Raw genomic sequence first — 13151 nt, forward strand, 5'->3', positions numbered from 1 at the left:
TTCTAAAGCATCATGAAGAGATAGTCTTGGGCATGATTTGGGAACGGGGAGTGCCTTGTGATCAGCCTAGAGTGAGTATCAACTTGGCTGCATCTTGGAAGTTGTTGGGGACCTAGGGTGGGTGATTTTATAACAGGGATGTGGGCATTCTTGGTGTTGTTTGACCCCATTGCTTTGGGTAGTGAAATAGTATAGGACTAATCTTATTGTAAAGTAGCCTCTGGCCTTTAATATCAATAAAGCTACTCATTTACTCCACATTGATGTTACATTGTGTTTGGCTCATTTAGATTGCAATCATCTCTAATATTTGATTTTTATATATCTTGCTTTGTCGTATCCATTGCATAACTCAAGTGTGTGGAGGAGTAGCTCAATGGGCTTAATTTTAAACATAGTCCAACATCTTCAAACACTGTAATCCTCATGGGCATGCCTAGTTACAAGTAGCCAGTGACACACAAAGGTTTGACCCCATACAAAGTGTAAACATGCCCTTGCGCCATATGACATTTATTTGTAAGTTCATAAAGTTTAATATAGAGGCCAATTCATCTCCCACCACAAAAAGAAAATATGACACCTGTTGATGGTGTTTTGATGCACTATCGAACATAGAATAAAGTATTGAATACTCTATCCTCTCTTGAGTAAAGACTCTCAAATGCTGAAGATTCGCATGAGGATCACTTGAGATGGCTTCAAGGTTCTTTTATGTCAGGTCTTGACTTGTCGGATAGCTTCAATGGCATTGATGTGATTTTCTATACTTGCAAGGGGACTTACGTTGAACACCTGAATGCTCAAATGATTCTGGAACGTGGAATTTCACTTGACATGATTAAAAAAAGGAAAAAAGGATAGGGTTTCAAGAGGCTATTCTAACTCTAGGAATGTAGGAGCAATGGATGATCTTTGATGAAATTCTAACTAAGTCTTGCTTCGACATGCAGTGAACATCTCCACAAGGCTAGTGCAATCTTCTAAGGGTAGCTTTATGATTTGCAAATCATCACCACAAGCATAAACACCATCAATTTGATGCATATCCACGAAGGAATCATAATTGAAGTTAAGCTTTGTTGAATGATTCCAATTGACTACGCAGGGCACTTTACCATCGGCAGGGTGTTAGTAGTATGGACATACGAATTTCACCATTGCTCATACAAAGTCTTCCATTCATATAAAAACATGAAATCAAATTGAGAGGTAGAGACCATGCAAATTGTTGAATTAACATCTAGAATTCACCATATCTTCAATGAAGTTTACATGCCTTTTGCAACAATGTCTTGGCAACAATCTTTGCCTTCTCTTCCTACTCTACTCTAATTGCTATCTGCTACACTATTCTCTATTCTTGAACTACTGACTATTCACCTTACAAATGAAGTGAGGCCTTTTATAGTGCTCTCATTACATTTTAGTGGCTCAGATTGATTTTAGATCAATGGCCAAGATTACAAGATAGAAACCCTATTGCGAAGCATTTAATGCTTGACCAATGATACAATTACATTTAATGGGACACATGTCCTTAGAAAATTCAACCAATAGGTGATGGTGGTAGGTACATCGAACTTTGTGCCTTTGTAGTAGTTATCCCCTCAATGGATTAGTTAGGTACATTGAATTTGGACGCCTCCTCATGAAGTGATGCGATTGGATGTAATGATGACTTGGTGCCACCTTAGCTTGATCTCGTAACTGATCACAAGTTGTAATTAAATAAGGCATATCTCTTGATATTCAACATGTGCAAGCACTTGATGTGATGATGACTTCGCTCATGTTGATCTTCTAACTTTGATTAACTCTTCTGAAACTTGCCTTGTTGCGATCACCTACATTCATGAGCCTTCATTTGGCTATACTGGCAATGATTCTTGGATTTTCCAAGATTGTGAAAATTTCATCTTGAGTGCATGACGTGACGCTTATCTTTTGCCTTGATGTTGATTCCTATCAGCTGCTTTGCATCCGATGTAGACCTTGTCTTGCCTATGCTTGATCCTCATCGTGCCTTGAAGTGCATATCACACCTGGAGTGACCCCGCCATTATGCGCCTGCAAGAATTGGTTAAGTTAGCGTTTTGATATTGCAAAAAGATAATTGATTTATTAGGCAAGTTAAGAATTTGAATCATGTATTGACTCCAATTGAAGCAAAACACCCTAATCAAGACAAAACCCTCATAACAAAATTAAATCTGCCCTGATATAGGGTCCAATTCATCTCAGATCTGCGATAGAAATCACATATCAGACTGATGGAAACATGGGATTTTCAATGACTAAAAGCTGATTGCCTTCAAACATTCAAAATTTTGTCAATAATCTGGCTTATGGGGTGATTCGAACCTGATATGTCACACTTTCAAATGCACAAAGTTATTCCAAATGAAGACTCTTAATTTGACTCGAAAGTGACTGGAAAAAAAAATGCCCTAGATCACCCACTTAGACATCAAAATCACTGAATTTAAGGTAAATTCTCTGAAATGAGGTTTGCTGTTATAATCCAGAACAGTGGTACGTGCGAACTTTGTATAAGTTGTTGATTGATAAGACTTCAAAATCTGATCGCTCCATCAAGACAATGTGAGGGCAAATCTCATATCAAATGCAATATATCAAATAGCCTCCAAGACGAAATCACCATCTTGACAAAATCGCCTTACTTTGATAATCTTGAATATGAATGTTGACCTTTGGAGTGCTGGTAAAATTGCCAGGCTTTGTCAAGAATTGTTAAGATTATATAGTGAAATCGCTGGCCTTAATGATCCGATGAAGTCGCTGAAATCAAGTCGTGATATCAATTTGGAAGGGTTAATGATGAAATCGCCACATGTAATGAAGTCGCCCTATGTAATTGCTGGTGATGAATTCGCTGAAGTTGAATTCGTGGTCCACCAAAATCGAGAAGTTCGCTGCCAATATCTCTGATGCCAAATTGCTGTTATGATCATGGAGTCGCAGCAAGTAATATCATCATAAGTAAAATGAAATCGCTGAGCAAGGGATGAATTCGCTGTCAAACCGAGTGACTATAGTCACTGCCTGAAGTTGATCAAAATTTGTTCACAATTACAAATAGCTGTTGTATATAAGCTGTGTGTAATTCAATATTAGACAGATAGGAGCAAATTGATTTACAAATTGATCAACAAAGTGATCAATTTGAAAGAAATAGTAACCGGTAACCCATCACAAGCTTGAACGATTTTCATTTAATGTCTTTGAAACAATTTGACCACCCCAACTCAATGCCAAATCGCATAATATAAATGACACTCCAAAAAACGCTGGGTACTTATCATTTAATGACATTTGATTGGGTGAAGATGTTGCTTTAAAAATTGTCTTTTCGCTTTCACCAATACTTGTAAAGCATCGCACATTGAATGGTTGCAACTTTAATTAAATATCCAATTGTCAAATCGTGGCATTTACATCAGCTCAATGGTTGCCCTTATTGCTTCGTTTCAATCACTTGATGCCTTTACTTAAAATCGAGTTGCCACCTTGGTCAATTGACTTCAAAGCAACTTATATTAAATGATTGCTCCTCATGGTGGAGTCGCCACCTTAATTAAATATGTGATCTCAAAATCGTGGCTTTCATATTTAATCGATTTAATGCTTTTACGTCCCTCGTTCACTTCAATCATTTAATATCACTTAATTGATTGCAAACAAGATGCATCAAACTTTGTCTCCCATTGCAATTGAATATTGAGATCGTTTTGAGCGACTTGCATCGTTAAGAGCAGTGATGAGCAATGCTTTTGAGAAGCAATTCTTACATAAAGCAATGCCATTGAAAGGCAATGCTTAAAAGCAGTAATGACATTGAGAGACGTTGCTTAAAAGCAGTAATGACATTAAGAGGCATTGCTTAAAAGCAGTAATCCTCTTGAGAGGCACTGCTTCAAAGTAGTAATGACATTAAGGGGCATTGCTTAAAAGCAATAATGCTCTTGAGAGGCACTGCTTATTTTCAATCCCTTAGCCAAATTTTCATGATTTTCATTTTTTTGCAGTTTTCAATTTTTTTTCTATTTTTAAATTTTCAATTTTTATAGATTTTTTAATTTTTTAATTTTAAAAGACTCAACCTCTATACTAAAATGGCATCAAAAAAACATTTTCAATCTGCTCCATAATGCTTTGTGGGTCAGCATACCAACAAAAAAGTTTTAAAATTTTTTTTTTAAACTTCCCCATATTAGAGTTTTGGTGGGGTCCAGCTGAAGGCAATTAATGTTGGCATTAGGTTGTCACTGATGTCAACCGGTATGAAGGATGGAGTGTGTAAGTAGACAGAAAAAGGTATGTTACCGGTACACATGAAGTGCAGCATCTACCGGTAAAGCAGGACCACCGGCAAGCAAACAAAGAAGCAAAGAAGAGCAGAGGGTTGTGATCACCGGTAGACAAAGAGAAGTATAATGCAATCAGTAAATGGACTCAGTGGATGGACCAGCATGTTTGATGGAAGGCTAAGTTGATCCATCGACAAAGAAGAAGTCAGCAGGTATGAAGGTTCACCGGTGAAGTTAGGTTATACTGGTAAGGTGAGTTGAACCGGTAGTAAGTCTTGGTCGGTGAAGGATGTCAAACCGACTTTGCAGTCTGAGCATAGGTGGATGTCGACAAAGATGACAGATGGACACCAGGTGACAAGCATGCAGAGCTCGGTGAAGTGTTCATTGACGTGGTAGTGGACGAGCAGGTCGACATTAATGAAGAACCCTCAAATCATGGGACGATGGCAAGATGTTGCGTCTTGAGGAAGACAAAGAGGCAAGATGATTGATCTGATCCCGTAGGACAATCCCATCCTTGTGGTCGCTGGTTGAAGGAAACAACTGAAGCATTAATGGTGATGTACAGAGAAAGGCCGAAACGCATGCTGCAGACATCTAAAAATAGAAAACATGCATTAGAAGGCAAGGATATGGCGGTGCTGATTGATATGATGCAAATCATCATTCCAAAAAAGCAGATCCGATCAGATCTGATACTGATTGAGTTGGTAGAGGAAAACCCTAGCACGCCACCATTTGAATGTTGCTTTTGGTGGGAACCTTAAAATATAAATATGTGAACTCGAGACTAAAGAGATTGATGTTGGATGCGAGTTGTGAGTGAAAAGAGAGCTTGAGCAAGAAGAGAGACTATCTATCTGAGAGTTCCTTTCTCAGAGAGTCAGAGTGTGGAGTTAGCAGGCTGAACCGGTGAGAGGTTCTAATCGGCAGAGACAGAGTAACTGGTGAACTGTTATAGTCTTAACAGTCAAGTGTAATGATAGAGATTGAATGGTTAGGAAGGCATCCAAGTGTGGTACTGTGTAGGGTGAGGTTCTGAGAAAGAGAAGAAAGGAAGAGAGTAATCGATAAGTGATCAGAGAAGAGCAATCTGATATCCAGCAATAGGATCGATGAAACAGAGGAAGGTGGTAACTGACAGACATTAGTTGATCAGGTGCTGCAAAACTCATTTGCAATTAGGTGCTATCATTGCATGAAAACCGTATTTCATTGTATTACACCGAGTTGGTGCTTGGTGCAGGGGTTGGTGCCCTAAATTAGTAGGGGTTGGTGCTCCTTGGGTTGATGCCCTCAATCATTGTAACCTGTTGTTTCTTTGTGAGGCTGGATTGGAGCAGTAGACTCCAACAACATTTCTCACTGAGGTTTTTCCCATATTGGGTTTTCCTCGTACATCTGGTGTTGTGGGTTATGCATTTGTGTGTTTGCCTCTTTTGATATCCTCTCATATCTTATCGGTTTGATTGCTTAGTGTTTTAGGTTGTTAACCAATACACAAAGCTTGGTTTAAAAAGAAGAGATTTTTAGGAACCATTGATTCACCCCCCTCTCAGTGGTACATTGTGTTCAACAATTGGTATCAGAGCCTAGGTTCCCGGTTGATCAAAGCTTCCTCTAGCTTGGGTAGATTCTCGTCAAAGAACACAATGGCAAGAAATGAGTCCACCTCCTCAAAAGCCCCCATATTTGATGGAACTAACTATGCTTTCTGGAGCAGAAGAATGGAGACCTATCTTTCCTCTCTTGGTTTTGATGTGTGGATGTCTGTCAAGAATGGGTATACTGTCCCTAAATATGCTATTCTAAGCAGGCTGTCAGATAATGAGTTCGTCAAGGTCATGCACTGCTCATCCGCCAAGCAGACTTGGGATAAATTGCAGAGATTATTTGAAGGAGATGCCAAAGTCAAAGAGGCCAAGCTGCAATCACTAAGAGGTCAGCTTGAAGGCTTGAAGATGAAAGATGAAGAAAAGGTTGCAGACTACCTTCACAGAGTATATGAAACTGTGAACACCATCAGAGGACTTGGAGAGGAAATTGCTGATGAAATTATTGTCAAAAAGGTACTTAGATCTCTCACATCTAAGTATGATACTAAGGTTTCTACCATAGAGGAAGCCAAGGATTTGAAAACCTTCACAATGGATGAGTTATTTGGCTCCTTGACTGCCTATGAAATGAGGACAACTGGTGAAGCATCTTCAAGGAAAGAGGCAGCTTTCAACTCCATCAAAAAGGGCAAGGAAGAGGTTGCTCATAAAGGATCCAGTGAAGACTCGGATGCAGAGGTAGCAAACTTTGTCAGAAAGCTCTAGAGAGGATCCGGTAAGTATAAAGGAAAGTTACCACTCAAATGCTTCAACTGTGGTAAAGTTGGACACTTTGCTGCAAAATGTCCCTATAATGAAACTGGTGGAGATGAACAAAGAAGTTTAGGCATATTTGCCGGTAAAGACAAAGAAAGGAAAGTCTACCGGCAAGGAAGAGGAAGCTATCAGAAGCAAAACAGCCTATATACTATTGAGGATGATGCCTCAGATGAAGAAAGTGCATCAGAAGATGACTGCCATGAGGATGGAAGAGAAGTTAATCTCTTTATGGCACTAGATGAACTTGTTGGTGAAGATGAGGAAGAAGAAGAGATGGAAGCCGAAGTGGATCTAGAAGGTGAGCTCATAAGTGCTCTTGAGAAGTTAAGTAAGACAAGAAGAGAACTCAAGAAGGTCAAGCTTGCTGCAGTAGAAGAAGAAGGTCTGTTGAAGCAATCCCTAGAAGAGTCCAATCAAGTTATCTCTGACTTGAAACTCCAATTCCAATTGGAAGAAGCCAAGAGGATATGTGAAGTTACATCCTCTGATTTGATGAAGAAGGAAAAGGAGCATCAAGACCTGGAAGAAGAAATAGTGAAACTCAGAAAGGAGCTTGAAAAGAGTAAGGATGAACTGAAAATGAGGAGCAAATATGAGGGTAGCATAGAAGCCTTGGACAAGATGTTGAGCAAACAGAAGCAATCTAAAGATACCAGTGGCTTAGGATTTGAAGAAGGACAAAGTTCAAACAGCAAAGATACATCCGGTAAGGAGATACAATTCACTTCTTTAAGTGAAGGTGAAGAGAAGAAGACATTCACAGTAAGCAAGGATACCGGTAAGAAGACTTATGTAGAAGCTGTTAGAAACCGCCCCACAAACCAATATACACAATCAATGAACCGGAGGCCACATTCAATGTACCGAAATGCAGATCTTAGGAGCAAAGCAAAGGTTGATCATGAAGAGTTCACTAGAGTCAGCAGCATGAAAGGAAGACCCCCGGTGAGACAGACGTTTGCAGGACCAAGACAACCAAACCGGTATGTTCCAAACTTTCATGGTTATTGTTACCGGTGTAACAAATTTGGACATAGGTTAGCTAACTGTAGATTAATAAATAAGCCCATTGTGAGTTATGAAAATAGAAACTCTTTTGCTGCACTCTGGGAGATGAATGTCATTTGCTATCAATGTAATGGATCGGGTCATAGGAGTTATGAGTGTAGGAGAAGTCAACCGGTTTCCTACAATAATTTTTCAAACTCATCATTTAATATGAATGTAAAGTGTTATAGTTGTCATGAGTTTGGACATATTGCAAAGCATTGTAAGAACAGGAAAATCAAGCAGAAGAGGACAACTCTTGAACGGGAACCGGTAGCCAAACCAGAGCATAAAACTACATTGACAAGAAGAAGGAAACTCAACCGGTTTGGGTTGAGAAAGAAAAGGACAAAGTAGAATCAAGTCTGATAGTGCAGACTGCCCTACATGCAGAAAGAAGAAACTTGTGGGTTGTAGACAGTGTTGTTCCAACCACATGACCGGTAATAAAAAGAAATTTATCAATCTTGAAGATTGGAATGGTGGCTCAGTGAGGTTTGAAGATAACTCCTCCATCAAGATAAAGGGAAAAGGTACTCTAAATATTGATGGCAAACTGAAAGCACATGATGTATATTATGTGGAAGGCCTAAAGCACAATTTGTTGAGTGTGACTCAGATGTGTGACAAAGGTTATAGATTCACGTTTGATTCTATCGGTTGCCAGATAAAGAAGGAGAGTACCAGTCAGGTTGTAGCTGAAGGTAAGAGGATAGATGGAAATGTATACAATCTAAAAGAATGTTTTGAATCCCAATGCATGTTGGGACAAGTCGATGAAAGTTGGTTGTGGCACAGAAGATTAGGCCACATAAATTTTGATAATCTAGTTGCAGTAAGAAAAAAGGGTTGTGTGAGAAATATACCACCAATCATCAAACCGCTAAGCACATTTTGTGATGAATGTGTGAAAGGGAAGCAGACTAAGGTGAGCTTCAAGACAAAAGAACACAACACCTCCAGACCACTTGAACTTGTACATACAGATCTGTGTGGTCCAACTAGGTCAAGAGATCTTGCCGGTGAAAGATACTTTATGCTCTTCATTGATGGCTATTCAAGAATGACATGGGTCACTTTCCTCTAGGATAAATCACAAGCATTTGATAGATTCAAGATCTTCCGGAAGATGGTAGAGAAGGAAGGTGGATGCAAGCTGAAATGCCTAAGATCTGACCGGGGTGGAGAGTTCACATCAAATGAGTTTGAAGATTACTGTGAGAGACATGGAATCAGAAGACAATACTCAGCCCCCAAAACACCACAACAAAACGGTGTGGTAGAAAGGAAGAACAGGACAGTCAATGACATGGCTAGAACTATGTTGAATGAGGCAAACTTACTGGATATGTATTGGAAGGAAGCTGTAGCATATACTTTGAACTGGGTTCAACTGAGAACAAACAACAGGATGACACCTTATGAATTGTGGTATGATCGGAGACCATTAGTCAAGTACTTCAAGGTGTTTGGGAGTAAATGCTTCATTAAAAGAGATCAGGATGGCTTGGGTAGCTTTGAATCCAGGAGTGATGAAGGTATTTTCCTTGGTTACTCAACTCACAGTAAGGCCTACAAATGCTACAACAAGAGACTAAGAAGAGTTATTGAGAGTGTGCATGTAAGAGTTGATGAGGACATGCATAAAGGAAGACAAGCACAAGTGAACCGGTATGATGATTCCGGTGATGAAGGTGAAGAAGCTCAATTAGACAATGAATCAGAAGAAGCATCCAATAAGGTTTCTAACCGGTGTGTGTAGAAAAACCACCCGGAAGAGTAGATTTTAGGTAACAAGAGTGATGGGGTGCAGACTAGAAGAAGACTTGCTCGGAATGATGAACAAGTCAATTTATGCCTCATGACTGAAATGGAACCAAAGACATTCAATGAGGCCAACAAAAGTCAGAAATGGATGGATGCAATGGAAGAAGAGTTGCAGCAAATTGAGAAGAACAAGACTTGGGAATTAGTCCCTAGACCGGCAGACAAGAACATCATTGGCACCAAATGGGTCTACCGGAACAAGATGAATGAAGAAGGTAAAATTGTTAGGCATAAAGCTAGACTTGTGTGCAAGGGTTACTCTCAAGTAGAGGGCATTGATTTTGAAGAAACATTTGCACTGGTAGCTAGACTAGAAGCAATTAGGATGTTTCTAGCTTTTTCAGCCTACAAGGGTTATAAGGTATATCAAATGGATGTCAAATCTGCTTTCCTAAATGGAAATTTAGTAGAGGAAGTATACATGGAACAAACGGAAGGTTTTCTGCTACATGATAATGAAACCTTTGTGTGCTGGTTGAAGAAAGCATTGTATGGGTTGAAGAAGGCTCCTAGAGCATGGTATTATAGACTAGATAAGTATCTAAAGGAGCAAGGGTTCAGAAAAGGAAGTGCAGACAACAATTTGTATGTTAAAACATAAGGCAACCACATGATTATTGTGGTTGTGTATGTGGATGACATCATTTTTGGAGGTAACAAGGACACTCTATGCAAGGACTTTGCTGATCAGATGAAAACAGAATTTGAGATGTCCATGCTTGGAGAGCTGTCATTTTTCCTTGGTTTGTAGGTCTCACAACGAGACAAGGGAATTTTTGTCTCTCAAACCAAGTATGGTCGGGACATGTTGAAGAAATTCCAATAGGAAAGACAACAAACCGGTAAGTACCCCCATGGTGACCAGATGCAAGTTGAGCAAGGATGATGAATCATCGGTAGCAGATCAGACATTGTATAGATCCGTGATTGGCAGTTTTCTATATCTTACTGCTTCTAGACCGGATATAGTGTAGGCAGTATGCATGGTGGCTATATTTCAAGCTGCACCCAAACAGTCACATGTAAATGCAGTCAGGAGGATATTTCGGTATATACAAGGGACACTTGATTATGGACTATGGTATCCCAAGCAAGGGGATTTTATCTTTCTTGCCTACACAGATGCTGATTGGGCCTGCTGCATTGATGATTAGAAGAGCACAAGTGGTGGTGCATTCTTCCTAGGTAACCGACTGGTCTCATGGCACAACAAGAAGCATGATTCAGTTTATCTATCTATTGTTGAGGGAGAATATATTGCTGCTACCACATGCTGTTCTCAGGTGCTATGGATGAAGCAGACCCTCAAGGATATTCAGGTAGAGATGTTTGACCCCATTTCCATCCAGTGTGACAATTCCAGTGCAATTAACATATCAAAAAATCCAGTTATGCACTCGAAGACGCTTATATTGCCATCAAATATCATTTTCTCAAGGAGAAGGTGGCAGATCAGAAAGTCAAGGTAGAGTATGTCCCTATAGGTGAACAAGTGGCTAATATCTTCACCAAGCCTCTACCGGCAAACACATTTGAGTATCTGAGACACAAGTTAGGAGTGGTGTCACTTGCTTCATGCACTTAAATGTGTATGGAGATCTATGGTTCAAGGGGAGTTCATTGCAAAATCTCCTATCTCTTGGACCATATGCTGGACATAGGGGGAGTTCAAGTAATTATGTTGCCGTACCGACATGCTTAAGCTTTTGAGTAGTGCTCATTGGTCCTCATTTGAAAGTTCTCTCAATGTCTATTCAATTTGTACTTTAATAAAAATCAATTGGACCACCGGATGAAAGGAACACTTGATAGGTGTATCGGAAGAACTAACTGCAGAAGAAGGGAATTGTTGTTGGAATACCCAAGAGAATTTCATGATTACGGGAATCTACTTTCCAAAATGGTAGCACTCATAGTACAATCACATTTGATTCTTATGAACAATTGATGTCAGTTGGTGTCTCTGTCCTCCATCTACCGGTTGAGCGGATAGTGGTCAAAGGGGGAGTAGCTACAGTCTAACCAGTTAAGTATGAATCAAAGGGGGAGAATAAACCAGATATTGAAGTACCTTGACCCTTTGTCATTGTGTCAAAGGTGGAGAAATCTACTAGTATCTACCGGTGTGGAGACTTGCAGGTGTGTTGACATCAATGCCAAAGGGGGAGATTGTTGGCATTAGGTTGTCATTGATGTCAACTGGTATGAAGGATGGAGTGTGTAAGTAGACAGAAAAGGTATGTTACCGGTACACATGAAGTGCAACATCTACCGGTAAAGCAGGACCACCGGCAAGCAAGCAAAGAAGCAAAGAAGAACAGAGGGATGTGATCACCGGTAGACAAAGAGAAGTATAATGCAATCTGTAAATGGACTCAGTGGATGGACCAGCATGTTTGATGGAAGGCTAAGTTGATCCACCAACAAAGAAGAAGTCAGCAGGTATGAAGGTTCATCGGTGAAGTTAGGTTATACCGGTAAGGTGAGTTGAACCGGTAGTAAGTCTTGGTCAGTGAAGGATGTCAAACCGACTTTGCAGCTTGAGCATAGGTGGATGTCGACAAGGATGACAGATGGACACCAAGTGGCAAGCACGCAGAGGTCGGTGAAGTGTTCATTGACGTGGTAGTCGACGAGTAGGTCGACATTAATGAAGAACCCGCAAATCATGGGACGATGCAGGATGTTGCGTCTTGAAGAAGACAGAGAAGCAAGATGATTGATCTGATCCTGTAGGACAATCCAATCCTTGTGGTCGCTGGTCGAAGGAAACAACTGAAGCATTAATGGTGATGTACAGAGAAAGGCCGAAACACATGTTGCAGACGTCTAAAAATAGAAAACGTGCATTAGAAGGCAAGGATATGGCGGTGCTGATTGATATGATGCAAATCATCATTCGAAAAAAGCAGATCCGATCAGATTTGATACTGATTGAGTTGGTAGAGGAAAACCCTAGCACGCCATCGTTTGAATGTTGCTTTTGGCGGGAACTCTAAAATATAAATATGTGAACTCGAGACTGAAGAGATTGATGTTGGATGTGAGTTGTGAGTGAAAAGAGAGCTTGAGCAAGAAGAGAGACTATCTGTCTGAGAGTTCCTTTCTCAGAGAGTCAGAGTGTGGAGTTAGCAGGCTGAACCGGTGGGAGGTTCTAACCGGCAAAGACAGAGTAACCGGTGAACTGTTATAGTCTTAACAATCAAGTGTACCAGTAGAGATTGAATGGTTAGGAAGGCATCCAAGTGTGGTACTGTGTAGGGTGAGTTTCTGAGAAAGAGAAGAAAGGAAGAGAGTAACCGATAAGTGATCAGAGAAGAGCAATCTGATAACCGACAATAGAAGGACCGGTGAAACAGAGGAAGGTGGTAACCGATAGACATCAATTGATTAGGTGTTGCAGAACTCATTTGCAACTAGGTGCTATCATTGCATTAAAACTGTATTTCATTGTATTACACCGAGTTGGTTCTTGGTGCAGGGGTTGGTGCCCTAAATCAGTAGGGGTTGGTGCTCCTTGGGTTGATGCCCTAAATAATTGTAACCTGTTGTTTCTTTGTGAGGCTGG

At 40.2% G+C, this 13151-nt stretch overlaps 1 protein-coding gene across 2 annotated transcripts in view; it reads left to right on the top strand.

The window, feature by feature from the left end:
* The window catches only part of LOC131075744 (dihydrodipicolinate reductase-like protein CRR1, chloroplastic), a 116872-nt gene that overhangs the window by 64420 nt on the left and 39301 nt on the right, over positions 1 to 13151 (top strand). The window lies entirely within an intron of this gene.

This window comes from Cryptomeria japonica, chromosome 1 (genome assembly GCF_030272615.1).
Source record: "Cryptomeria japonica chromosome 1, Sugi_1.0, whole genome shotgun sequence".
NCBI classification, from domain to species: domain Eukaryota; kingdom Viridiplantae; phylum Streptophyta; class Pinopsida; order Cupressales; family Cupressaceae; genus Cryptomeria; species Cryptomeria japonica.